Here is a 12,443-nt window from a genome sequence, read left to right as displayed (position 1 = left end):
ACTTTAAGATTAGCGTGTATATGACTGTCTATACACGCTATTTCAAAACTACCCAAATTTTGGTAAAATCCACCCAGATCGGTCAAAACTGAACCTACACTGATAAATTGAACTATTCCCATTTTGCTTGAAATTTAATCAATTTGACACTAAACTCAGTTTAATCATATCGAATGATTAAAAAATAAGCATCTGATATTAATCCCAGTTTAATCATGGTTGATTAGATTGTAGATTATCTTTTTTTGAATAAATTTTAATCATTTTAGATTCTATTTTAATAATTTTTGATTGAATTTTAATCTTTTTTGATTATACATCAGTATTCAAAAAGAATAAAATTTAATACTGGAAAGATTATTTCGATTTTAATCATGCATGACTATTGCCGAAGTAATCATGGCTCGGACTCAATAAGGTGAAGCGGGAAACTGCATACTTTTTAAGCTTTTATGATTTAATTTATCTTTGAGTGTACCCAAAAACTGGGTAGATTGTTGGGAGTGACAAGTTGACAAATGAACAACGTCGATCGGATTCATGTCAATGTTGTTCATTTATCAACTTGTCACTCCCAACATAGTTTACCCATTTTTGGGTAGTTTTGACTGATATGGGTGGATTATACCCAAATTTGGGTAGTTTTGAAATAGCGTGTAGACTTCTCTGACGTTTGTGAATTTCACCAGTATTAGAGCAACCGTACCAATGAGTAAATAATGCACATTTACCAACCTTTATCATAACGCTACTTGCGTACCGGGGGTTGTTATTCAGGTGGGGGAAATAGCAATCCGCACCTTGGGAAGTAGTGAGTTCATAAATTTAGCAACCCGGTAGCAACGCATTAGACGGTTGCTATTTTGAATAAACGTCAAAAGTTTGTTTTGCCGCTGTGGAAAACGGTAACTTAAATTATGACTCTGATAGCAACGACCAGTGTGGAGAGGAGTGATTAAGCCAAAATGGAAACGCTGTGCGTTAGTAAAATAGTGTCGCAAATGGCAACGACTGGTACGGTTGCTCTTAGTGCAGAGCATTGGGCTAATTCTAAGGTTTTCTTGCACTAACACTTATACTTTACCCAAAGTTCAGCACTAATAATTCAGTGCCAACATTTCAAAGGGGCGTAATTGCTTTTGTATACAATGACTTTAGCCGTCAATTTCTCGCGAATGAAATATCACCTCTCCAAACTAACAATGCTAGCTGGTAGAGGAAACATTCCTCTACCTGCTGGTGTCATTATTTTTCATGAGTGAGCTTTTATTCGCGAGAAATCGACGGCTAAAGCCATTATTTACAAATGCAATTACGTCCCTTTGAAATGATGGCACTGAATTGTGCATTTCACAAACTTCAGAGAAGTCTACACTCAAAAAATTCCACACGTTTGATCGAAGTGTTTAAACACTTGATTTTTTAAATGCACAATCACATTTACTTTAAGTATATTTCACCTTAGTTCAATGTGTTATACACGTTAATTTCTAGTGTTTCAAACTTTGAAAAGTTGAAAATCTTTCACTATCATTGCACATTGAATCACACTACTGTTCAAAACAGATGGATTTAAAGTGTTTTGCATTTCAATACAATGTGAATTGCTTGCTCAGAAAGGTAAACATCGAAAACAAGATTTGTGACTTTATCCTATCAACCCGCCTCATATATGAGAACAACCGTGGCACAGTGAGATCGAACGAAGACTCCGCACACCCCAACGGTTCATGATCGAATCCCAAATCAGACCCAAGATATGTGAAAGCTCTGGCCTCTGAAATTTGTTTATATATTTGTCGATTCATTTTTAGAGTCGGTAAAGTAGAAGTCGATAAAGTAGAATTTTGTCTGTGGTAGAATATTGTAGAATATTGAACTATGATGTGCAAAGCTATTGATATCACCATATGAGGCACATAGAATCCAACTGTGTCACAATTCAAATCCATAATGTTCAGGCATAGTTCATAGCATAAGATTCACACATGAAATGGATGTGTTTCACAATAAGCGCAAAATTAAGTGTGAGACACATGATGATGACGTGTGCAATTTTTTGAGTGTATAAACAGTGGTTTTTGACAGATAATTTCGTGTTGAGGTCATATATGACTCCTTTGGATCGAGTTTCCAGAAAGTTCCCCATATTTTCAGGATGTTAACTTCCCTTCTGTTTTCCGCAGTTTGTTTATGAATCTTCACTGAAAATCACTGAAAAGTTTAAGTTAATTGCTGTTGTTGTTGTTTTATAAAAAAATACACACATTTTTAACACATTTAAAAAACAGCTTTCCTACACACTTAGTTTTTTTCTACCGAGGTTGGCTGTGCAAATCTCGGCAAAAAAGGTTTACTGAGATCTCAGCAAACATTTCATTTGTTTGCTGAGATTCAGCTAAGCATTATCCGAGACTCAGCAATCCAATGTCACTTTTGCTGAAATCTCAGTGAAATGTTTTTCTGTCGAGATTTGCACAGCCGAGCTCGATAGAATAAACAAAGTGTGTATTATAAACCTGAACATTATCTGAAAAATTCTGGAAAATGCTGGAAAACTCAGGTAATTTTATTTAGCCAAATGAGTAGATACAGAGGGACGATTAGTACGTCAAAATGCTCGATAGAAGCACAACACCTTCGAATTGTTCGAAAATGGATCAATGAAAATGCTGAGTTTTTGACAGAACTATGCTGTGGCTACCACAGTATTTTACATTTGATCGTCCATATACAGTAGCGCCAAAAGCATGCTGTGGTGGTTTCAAAACTTGACCATCTAAAATGATCAATTAGAACAAAACTGTTAGGCATCGATTGGACGATCAGGTCCTGCACACAGCAAGAAGAATGATCAATCTTGAAATACATTCGATCTAAAAAGTTGAATTTAGTGACCGATTACAAAAAAAGTGACTTGGCCTTAAAAACACTTTTCGCATTTTACCAGGTTTTCTCGAAATGACTGAGTTGCCGATAATAGAACAGCTGTCCAACACGTAGGTCAAATGGAAAGATATCCGAATAAAAGCAGGTTGCCGACAATAGTCACTCTCACCTCAGATGTCATTTAAAAGAGTTAAGTTTTATTTTCACAACCTCAAACACACAACGACGCATAAGTTAACCAAGCGCTTGGATACTAGAATCCGGGTTCCGTCCCGTTTCGCAACCATCACGGAAAGGTGTTCCGACGTGGGACCTAATTAGCATGAAATGCGTGCTCATCCAATTCAAATTGGAATTCCCGGGAAAGGTCCTCGGAGGAATGACGCCAACGACGACGAGGTCGACCTGTATCAGATAGAGATTAGCGCAAGCCGTGTGAACCGTGGATTGAAAAACAATACCCCCCCCCCCTCCCCCTCAAAGATACGCTTATCATGAGCGAGTGCGGTTTCCGCTGGGTAGGGTTGATCAGCTTCTTTTTTATTCGTTTGGTTGCCGAGCAATGTGCCTTGATTTGTTGGTACATAAATAAACAACTTCCATCTGTCAAACTGCGCATAAATTCAGTGTGCGACGAGCTGCGAAAAAAAGTGAGATTGGGACGCCACTTTGCATAGCAAGCTAATAAGATTTCGCAAAATGGCGCCACGCTGCGGCATTTGTTAGCCGAAAACAGCGACGCGTTAAAGCGAATAATCCAGGAAATACGATAAGCACCAGCAGCCAGCGGTCGTGTAATATCCCTTTCTTTATCATAAATGAAAATGTGTTGTTTTTACTACGCTGTTTGCTTTTTCCTATGGTGCGCGGTGGTTAGCCGGTAGCGACGATGGAGGTTTTCCCGGGCTACGACCACCATCCAGAGACGTTAGAGGGGCAAAGAAAATGGAGAATGATAGCCGTTCTCGATGGTGGTCGTCGCCATCAACAGATAGTGCGCGTACCTCCTACAGTGTATCGCAAAATTGAGTGTACACCTGAGTGGAGAAGCTTTTGAAACATTGTAAATATGTGGTTTTTTTAAATCTTAGCTGGTGGTTGAACAACTATTTATTGATTTATCGGGTTAGTTTTGGGTTTCATTGGCAGAGCCTGTATGAAGTATGAGGAATTTTAGTAAAACACTCAATATTGTCCAACTTATTTTCCTGGTGGACGGATTGTAGTAAAATTAGCGGCATATGAAAGATTTTCGTTATGACTATGTAGTCTACAAATGAGAAAAATTTCAAAAAGTTTGGATAGTTGTATTTCAAGAAAATTTGTTAACAGTTTTTTTTAAATAGCTTTAACTTCATAAACACTTTTTTCAAATAAGCCCAATACTACACCGATAACCGATGAATGCTTGATGAGCCAACAGTCAAAACCTCCAAAATCTATTTTTATAAATTGTGCTTGTCGGCTATCGACAGAAGCAGGCCACTCTCGATGTGTGTCACGCGATCGTCTGTTTACTCGACTCCTCATTGTTCTTCATCAGCGCAGTTTTTTCGGTCAATGCGTCGTCGACTTTGGAAAGCAACCATTTCGTGATGAGTGGGTAAGTGATGACCACGTTTTGCGTCCAATGCTGCAATGGAAGCGCTCTGTTGGCGATACTGCCATACAATGAAACCACTGGAAGTGGATCCTGTTCTGATGGAGGAGGATCATTGGATAGCGGAAGTTAAAATGTTTATTGTGTTGTACATTTTGACTATAGTTTTACGATGTTTTGTATAGTTCACTTGAATGCTCGGCTCTGTAAAGTTAATTCGATTGAGCCTTATCAAATAGATTAATAAACAATCCAAATTGTGCTTGTTTTTTTTCTCTGAAATTCAAGAACAGCCGTACGGTCAATTTAGAGATCCACTGTACCTACAACAAAATGCGAATACGGGTCGTAATTGGACGGAACGAGCTTTGTGGAAAAGGGTTGGGAAAAAAATGTTAACGGTTGTGTCCGAAGCCCAACCACATTATTGACGTACGACTACGAGATTGCTTTTGTTGCTCCATTCAGTAATGTAATAATAACGAAATGAATGATTTATAAATTTTATTCCAAAATAAACAAAATTTCAACTGGATATTGAAAAAAATCCTAAAATTCAGATTCAAGTTTTGAAATTCAATAATCGTTTCCTAAATAATTAGGTTGTTGTTGTAAACAAGTCAACATTCGGAAGCTCAATAATGTTAGTAATTGCAAAATCACTTTAGAAATCAAAGTGCGTCTGGCATCATTTCAAATCTTGATGTTGCAGAACTATGACAGACAAAAGGGTCTTTTAACTGAAACTTAATTAACTAGACTGAAATTCAGTTTGTCATTACATATTTTCAATTAATAATCTTTCAAATAGCGAACGTTGTAATTCAATAAATTGAATGTCAATTTGATTTTTTCATAGTAACATATATTAAACTCACAATAGAATCGATCTAACTTCGTATACATAAGACATAGTTCTATCACAGATAAACAGACGTATCTATTCATTCTGGATCATCGTTCACGCATTTAACGATTAATTTGAATATTATCATTTCCACGAACTACTCACACTGGCGTCGGATCACCTTGACACTTGAAAATTGAGATGTCATATTCTGGTTATCTTGCCTGTAACATTGTTGGGACGTAACAACTCTGAAGTAGAAGAACTAATCAAAATTCTGACGCCCACATTCATCAGGATTAAAAATTCGGAATTTGTTTTATCCATCTGAGCAACTTTTTCAAAGACAGTAACCTTCTATGTAGAAGAGATGTCAAGTTAAACCAGGCAATCATAAGTCAAATGGTACACCCTTAGTTTTCTTTTCGTCAGTTTGGCAATTTTTTGCCGAGCTTTACACAGCCGAGTGCAATTTTACTGAGATCTCAGTAAACATGAGGTTTGATTGCTGAGATTCAGCCAAGGATTCAGCTATGACTTTTTCGCTCTTTTGCTGTGCAAATCTCGGCAAAAAATTGTCGAGATTCTTTAAAAAAAATAAGTGTGTATTTTAGCGCCACCATCAGCTGAATTTCGGGCATATATTTCATCGAAGAGAAATAAATTTCAACATATTACAAGCTAACTTGAAAGTACCCATTAATGGTTGAAAAAGACCCATTTTGAAGAAAAGTGGCTTAACTCATTAAATGAGTAAATTTTTTACCCATTAATGAGTATCTGTTACCCATTAATGAGTAATTGTTAATCATTAATGGGTAACAGATACTCATTAATGGGTAAAATTGTTTAATCATTAATGAGTTAAGCCACTTTTCTTCAAAATGGGTCTTTTTTACTCATTAATGAGTACTTTCAAGTTAGCGTGTAGGCGTATGTCAAGGGGTTAGGAGTAGTAACTCTACACTGTACACAAACATCATCCTCTGATCGAATGAAACCTCAGACCATTCAAAACAAAACTCCGAAATCGCTTTTTCGAATGATAGCTGCAACCGGATGACGGTTGTTTTGAAATCAGATGATTTTCCTCTCGAATACAGGATGAAAATTGTTATGAGAAGAGATAGGGCCTTCAGTTGAAATGCGTAATGCTCTCTGCAGAGTGACTGCCCCAGAATTGCTCAAGTGTCTTATTGATGCCGCTAGTGAAATTGTTTAATATTTCATTACAGCGAATGACATTCCCATCCGCGTGGAAGACTTCGGTCATGATTCCTATTCACAAAAAGGGGGACAAGTGTGATATTTCCAATTACCGCGGGATAACGTCGTTGAATGCTTGCTCCAAACTCTTTGAGATAATCGTGAACGATGCCTTGTTCGAAGCTAGCAAGAATTACATCTCTAGTGCCCAGCATGGATTTTTTCCAAAAAGATCTGTGACAACGAACCTCACTCAATTCACTTCATTGTGCATTCGATCGATGGACGCTGGCATGCAAGTAGATGCTATATACACTGATTTCAAAGCTGCATTCGACCGAGTGAACCATGCTATTCTGCTTCGAAAACTCGAGAAATTTGGTGTATCCGTCGCCTTTGTTCGTTGGTTCGAATCATACCTGTCAGGACGGTCTATGAAAGTTAAATTAGGCTCCTCACATTCAACCGCCTTCCCGATTGTATCCGGAGTTCCACAAGGGAGCAACCTAGGCCCCCTATTGTTTTCGCTTTTCATTAATGATGCATCGTTTGTTTTACCATCTGGAAATCGTGTTTTCTACGCCGATGATGTTAAGATTATGCTGATGTGATTTCAAAAGCGAATAGGCAGCTTGGATTTATCTTTAAACTTGCCGATGGATTCCGTGACCCTCTGTGTCTGAACTGTACTGCGCCTTGGTTCGCTCGATCCTTGAATCTGCTGTTATAGTTTGGTGTCCGTACAGCAGTATATGGGTTGACCGTATAGAATCGGTTCAAAGAAAATTTGTGCGCCTAGCTCTTCGTTATCTACCTTTGCGTGAACATCTAAATCTACCTCCCTACGAACATCGATGCATGCTGTTAGGAATTGAAACACTGGAGAAACGAAGGTCTGACATGCAAGCGGTTTTTGTCGCCAAAGTATTAACTAGTGAGGTGGATGCACCTGCCATTCTTGCCGATATCAACGTTTATGTACCTGAACGCCCCCTTCGTCGGCGTAACTTCCTGCATTTGGCATCCCGCAACAGTCGATACGGGCAACACGACCCAATACGGTTCATGGCCTCTCGCTTCAATGATGTATCTGAGCTTTTCGACTTTGAAGCTTCTGCAGCTACTTTTCAACGCCGCCTAAGTAATCGATTGTAAAGCTGTTATGTGCATGGATTGATTATGAGCAGGTGAGTGACTGTCCATCCCCTGATGACTGTATGAATTGTGCTACCTGTTTTCATTTTTGTTTCCGGTTGCTTTCGACCCTTCCACGAGGACTTGACAATCAATGACGATGCTGCACTGTTGCTGACACACTTTTATGACACTGACCGCATTTTAACGTTTTTAATTTACACTGTAGTAATTATTGTATTTTGCATTGTTTTTGCTGTGAACTGTGTAATTGTTAATGTTTAGTTTCTGTTTCTATGTACTTAATTTAAGAAAAGAAACAGGGTTTTTATGCCAATTTGAGTTCACCATGACTCAATTTGGCTTTTCCCTGTCCAACTTCATTAAGACAACCTTGTCAGATGGAGGAATACAAATAAACAAATAAACAAATAACGCAAATCATTCAAAACGTCATTTGCTGATCTGAGCTGACAAACGAGGTGGAAGCATATACATCGCTATCAGAGCTGTTCCGAACATAGGTAAAGGATGAAAACCAATGTTTGGCTAGTTCGTGGTGAAGGAGGTTTTCTCCACCACGAATGGAATGGCTTATTATAGCCTTTCAGTATGGAAATGTAGATAATCAAATTATAAATCTAATTAAAAGCACTTGCATGTCACACTATTCTTAAATATTTGTCCTCTGAGTGCCGTATGTTTAATAGCTAATTTTCAAACGAAAATCATCCTGTATTTGGATGACTGTCATATGGATGTTCATCATCTGACGACGAATTCAACCATAAGAAAATCATCCGAAATTCGAATGCACATTGTTAAAGGGCTCGAGCAATGCAATAATCATTCGAAGTATTGCGGATGTTTTCGTTCAGTGTACACACTTATTTTGCGCCAACATATTTTCTCAATTATTCAACGCTGTGCCGAGACTGCCAGGCATTGGACTGACTTTGTTTATCAATGATTGTTTATTTGGCAACCAGGTATTTTGACAGTTCAAATGTTTTGTTTTAGTATGTCAAACCATACGAGCTGTCAACTGTCAGATCAACAGGAACGACTTTTGGCCTGTTGGAGTTGAAACGCTTCCGATTCCGTGTGGACCACGCAGGGCGGCCCATTCGGATGGAAGTACCGCGGGGAAGCGATTCACTACGATGGTAACGTATACCATTTCGAATCAGACAGTTCCCAGCGGGAGGAAGGTCTATGGCATCTGGGTTCAGCCGGGATCCGGAATCGTATCAACAATTGACGTACAACAGCGTGACTAGTACGGTGGACAATTTGCTTGGGCAGGCCATCAAGAATACTGCTGCTGCGGATCGGCCCAGTTTCGTCTCCCGTATGTCGCAGTGCGGTGAAGATTTGATCCACGGAGGGTACAACAAATATTACACGCTGGTGAGCCATATCGGGAAGCTGAGCTACGGGAACTTGGATAGGTTGCTCGTGATATCGAAGTTCATAGTGAAGGAGACGCTCGTGGTGCAATTTATGATCAAGACCGAGGAGAAGCGAGAAATTCCGATGGAAGTGTACCTGTTGACGCACGTGAAGCATCCGAACATTGTCAACATATTCGATTGGTTCGAGAACGAGTTCTTCCAGGTTGTGATGGAAATCTACGGCTCCGGGATGGATTTGTTCTAGTTTATCGATCGATAACCTGTGATGACGGAGAAGCTAGGTTGTTGGATCTTTCGACAGATTTCTAATTCGGTTGCTTTCCTACACTCGTTGAACAATCAGCACCGATACATCAAAGACGAGAACGTTATCATCGTTCACAAATTTCGAATCAAGCTGATTGACTTCGGGTCGGCGACGTTCCTACAGGAAGGGCAACTGGTAGAGATGAACCAGCCTAAGGCTGAAAGTCTCGTTAATAAAGGAAAAAAAAAAAAGAAGGGCAACTTTTTTCTACTTTGTACTGCTACTCTGGCCCGGAACTGGAAATGTGGGCTCTCAGTGTGACACTGGACGTGTTGATGTTCTTCGCGAACCATTCGTGGACATTGAGAAAATCCTGCAATCCAAACTGATCATTCCGCACGAAATCAACGAAGCATTGGAGTACGTGTTGCTTTCGCTGTTGGACCAAAATCCCAAAATTTGGATCACCATCCAGCAGCTACTGGAGACGGAATGGATGACGCAGGAAATCAATTCGTCACAGTTGAATTTTGCCAAAATCGTCCCCTGCGAACCGTACAAAACCAATCCGTAGAAGTGATACGTAGATGCGAATATCTGCTCCAGCCAGACAGGACTGTCCACGTCGCCGCACAGCCTTTCGATGTTGGATGATGTCGCTGAGCATGCCCAAATGGATGATTGGTTCATGGATCTCGACGAGATGCTGGTGATGCTGGCGATAAGGATGAGGATGGCGGTGGTGGTGCTACTGCTGACGACCGGGGGGTGGAACGACCGGAAGGAACACTTCAGCACAATCCGTTCAGTAGCAGCACTTGCGCTAGTGGCGCCGCCAGTCCTTACAATTCACCGAGCAAAAGTAACCGTAAGAGACGTCAGCAGCAACACCAGCGACGAAAGCGTTGCTCCAGTTGCGGACCATGGCAGTGTGGGTGAGTTGGAGGCTCCGGCGAAATAATTGTTGTGAATTCCAAAAATTGTTTGTGTCAACAATCTAGTTTTGACACATCCGCACTGCGCAGGCGCAGACATAGTGCAGTGATGCCAGTTACTTTAGATATCATAAAAATGATGTACCATAGGTGCCAAACAGTGGCAATGAGTGTGCCATGGTGTGCCCTACTGTATTTTTGGCACACTGTGCTGAGTGACGAACCCCTTGGCATATGTATAAATTTCATTCTCTTCCATGATGCTCAGAATTCAACTGCACGTATGAGAATTCTGATTTGATGTGTCCACTATACAATAGGTCTTATCCTACTTCTTCTTCTTCTATCTTTGTTTAGGAGATTTTCAGCCAGAAACTGGTTCGTCTCTGGAGGTCTTATCCATTTGAACAACTTTACTAAAGACAGCAACCTTCTATCTAGTCGACATGTCGACTTAAGCAAACCTTTAGAATCAAATGACACTAGCGCTCACCATGCAAATGAATTCCAACAGGTGCTGAGAGGTGCTGTCAACTTAGAATTAGACGTCAAAATTCACACCAGCGCCAATAGGCCTTATGCATTTGAACAACTTTCTTTCCAGCCGAGATGTCGAGTTGGGCAAGCAATTAGAAGCCAAATGGTACCCTAGCGCTGACTAGTGTGCGAATTCTGAACTGAGATGTCCATCATCCAATACAGCTATCCCTCCAAAAGGGCGCTTAAGGGAAAGCTTACCGGCCCGAAAATAAAAAAATATTTTCGGTACATTTTTATTTCTTTAAAAATATTGGGAAAAAAATATCAAAAATCAAAGAAAATCAGTTTGTTCCTTAGATTTTTGTCAAAAATTACATGTAAATTTTTTTTCTATCTCATCATGAAAAAAAAAATTGGACTCTCAGCAAAACCGAAAAGTCGATGTTTTGTGGTTTTTTGAGTCCAACTTTATGCCATAATGACTTATAAAAAAATGTTTTTGAACGTGAATTTTCTTTGAAAAATTAAGAAATATGTGATTTGCTTAAAATGTTGATATCTTTTTCCAATATTTTTAGAAAAATCAAAACGTAATAATTTTTTTCGGAGCGGTGAGCTTCCCCTCAAGGTGAAAGTTAATGCTTTTCCGTTGATACTGACTCCACAGCCATCCAAACCACACCCAAATTCAAAATGCACCAATACCAACAAGCACTGCAAATTAGTAAAATGGGAAGTATTAAAATTTTGACCATATTCGTAAATACAATGTTATTGTACAATTCTAATGATTCTACTACAGAAATGACAACTTCAATTCCACGATTCCAAGTTAAGAGAAGACCTGCCGAAGGACAGGGAAGGCCTGCCGTAGGACAGGGAAGTCCTACTGAAGTTCAGGGAAGTCCTATCGAAAGTTCTGCCGAATTTCAAGGAAGTCCTGCCGAAGTTCAAGAAAGTCCTTCCGAAGTTCAGGGAAGTCCTACCGAATTTCAGTGAAGCCCTGCCGAAGTTCAGAGAAGTGTTGTCAAAGTTCAGGGAAGTCCTGCTAAAGTTCAGGGAAGTCCTGCTGAAGTTCAGAGAAGCTCTGCCGAAGTTCAGGGAAGTTTTGCCGAACTTCAGGAGTCCTGTCAATGTTAAGGGAACTCCTGCCAAAGTTCAGGGAAGTCCTGTCCCTGTTTCAATTCTTGGATGTTGGTTTATTTTCACAATAATGTCTTCGAAAAAGTTGTTTAGTGGATCAAGGCCTGATGGTTGGTGGACAGTAGTTCAGAATATTCTAACTACGCGGCGCTAGTGTGCATGTGTGTTTCCTGCTTAAGCTATATCTTGAGCTCCTGGCCATCTAGAATGTTTTTGTCTACAGAAAAGTGGTGCAGGTGACCAAGACCTTAAGGACGTGGCACTAGTGTAAAAGTTAATATTCGTATAAGCTACATCTTGAGATCTTGCCCATCTAGGAAATTGCTGTCTTCGGCAAAGTTGTTCATTTGGTCAAATCCTTTGGGATTGTGGGCAGACAAGTTGAGAATGTAATCACTACGCGGCGCTAGTGTGCATATGTGTTTCCTGCTTAAGCTATATCTTGAGCTCCTGGCCATCTAGAATGTTTCAATCTTCAAAAAAGTTGTTCAGGTGACCAAGACCTTCAGGACGGTGGGCAGATTAGTTGAGTACTCATTCAGTACGT

At 39.8% G+C, this 12,443-nt stretch overlaps 1 protein-coding gene and 1 pseudogene across 9 annotated transcripts in view; one reads left to right on the top strand and one right to left on the bottom strand.

Annotated features, from left to right (window-relative positions):
- Positions 1 to 12,443, bottom strand: part of CaMKII (Calcium/calmodulin-dependent protein kinase II) — a 173,516-nt gene that overhangs the window by 101,971 nt on the left and 59,102 nt on the right. The gene's annotated exons all lie outside the window — the stretch shown is intronic.
- The window catches only part of LOC135699073 (uncharacterized), a 38,997-nt pseudogene that overhangs the window by 12,016 nt on the left and 14,538 nt on the right, over positions 1 to 12,443 (top strand).

Source organism: Ochlerotatus camptorhynchus, unplaced genomic scaffold, assembly GCF_037179485.1.
Source record: "Ochlerotatus camptorhynchus isolate MF236.1 unplaced genomic scaffold, CSIRO-AGI_Acam_v1.1 ptg000102l, whole genome shotgun sequence".
Lineage (NCBI taxonomy): Eukaryota > Metazoa > Arthropoda > Insecta > Diptera > Culicidae > Ochlerotatus > Ochlerotatus camptorhynchus.
Note: the sequence above shows the minus strand (reverse complement) of the source record. Positions and strands in the feature narration are given on the sequence as shown.